At 44.2% G+C, this 1,604-nt stretch overlaps 1 protein-coding gene across 8 annotated transcripts in view; it reads right to left on the reverse strand.

The window, feature by feature from the left end:
- The window catches only part of ELAVL2 (ELAV like RNA binding protein 2), a 161,907-nt gene that overhangs the window by 43,092 nt on the left and 117,211 nt on the right, over positions 1–1,604 (reverse strand). The gene's annotated exons all lie outside the window — the stretch shown is intronic.

A 1,604-nucleotide genomic window follows, 5' to 3' on the forward strand; every position in this document is an offset into this window, starting at 1 on the left:
AGGTGAGAGCTACCCCAGCATAAGCAGAGAGGCTGGGAATCAGATCAGCTTCCAAGTGAAGAGCCAATGTGACCACAGTGGAGAACAGCAATAGCACTGGCGTCTCTCCTCCAAAGCTAAGCCAAATGATATAGTAAAACAGGAGAGAAACATGATAGAATCCCATGTGAGAAGAACCATGAGGAAAGTGATGTTCTGTAAGGTTAGCCTGACAGCCATCATCAGTATGGACTGGCAGAGGGGAAAAAAGAGACTAATTTACGGAATAGTAACATAAGGAATGAAAAGGCTTATTTTGCAGCTTCCAAAGGGAGTTAAAACCATGAACCAAAAACCTGGCTCAAGGTGTTGCATAAGGGCACAAAACCTATGTATATTGAAAATAAGAAAAAGAAAACAGAACAAACAGGCAAAAATGGTGCTGTATACTTATGGGAAATGATTAGCTTTCTTCTCAGAAAAATCTGGGCCAAATTGGGGATACCAGCTGTTATCTGATATTTTTACAGAAACCAAGTGGGGTTTGGGAAACAAGTAGCCTGCTGCTTAACCATCACCCCCACCTGCATTTTATAAAATCAGAAGAGAAAAAGCAGATGTCACAGTAGAAAAGCCACAAGCTTTCCTGTCCCTTCTTCCACATACTCAGCCTGAGTGGCCGAGCCCTGAAGAGAAAAGGAGGTGATGGCAGTAAGGGAGCAGCTGTCATCAATGGTCTCCTTGAAGGACATGAACATGTGTCCCCTACATTCTACCTTCTCCTGGATCTTAGTGCAGCCAGGATATATAACAAAATACTGACTCACTACAGTGAAAAATGGGTGCTTATTTCTGGAAGGGAGCAAAGGGTATTTTCTGGGATCAGCCATCCCAAACCATTTATTCTACTTTCTTCTCAACAGCAGCTCAGGACCTCAGAACTAAGACAAATTAGCAGCAATCCTAGAAATCAATATGAGACAGGGAAGGAAAAGCTTGGAAATATATGCAGTAGAAGAACCAGCAGATAGTGTAATGATTACGTTGCTGGACTACCATGTAGTCAACTGTGGTTCAAGTCCCAGACCCAGCAACTTAAAACTCACACTGGCAGTGTGTGTATGCCCGCCCAAAATCCCAGGAGGAGAATGGAAGAGAGTGGACTGTGGTATGGCCATCTCCCATGGGAGTTAATTTCCCACTTTGTCTCTTTTCAGTTTCTCTGGCAAGCCCACACGTCCTATAGCAAAAATCTCTAAAAAAAATCTGCAGTAGAACAAAGAGTAAACAAAACAGTCTGAAGGTACCTGGACACTGGATGTATTACTATTTTTAAAAACACTTGTTTACTTATAATACTGCTAAAGGGGGCCAGTTGGTGGCATGGTGGTTGGGGCAGTAGGATCTTGTGTGCCCAACTGTGCAGTTCACATTCTGGACCCAGCAGCTTGGGAGATAAGCTGCGCATGTGTATGTGCATGCCCAAAAATCCCAAGAGAAGAAAAGATTGTAGTGTGGCCATCCCTCTGGGGGTTGCTTTCTTGCTTTCTCGCTTTCTCTCTCTCTCTCTCTCTCTCTCTCTCTTTCTCTCTCTCTCTCCCTCCCTCCCTCCCCCGCTCCCTCTA

This window comes from Tupaia chinensis, unplaced genomic scaffold (genome assembly GCF_000334495.1).
Source record: "Tupaia chinensis unplaced genomic scaffold, TupChi_1.0 Scaffold000093_1, whole genome shotgun sequence".
NCBI classification, from domain to species: domain Eukaryota; kingdom Metazoa; phylum Chordata; class Mammalia; order Scandentia; family Tupaiidae; genus Tupaia; species Tupaia belangeri.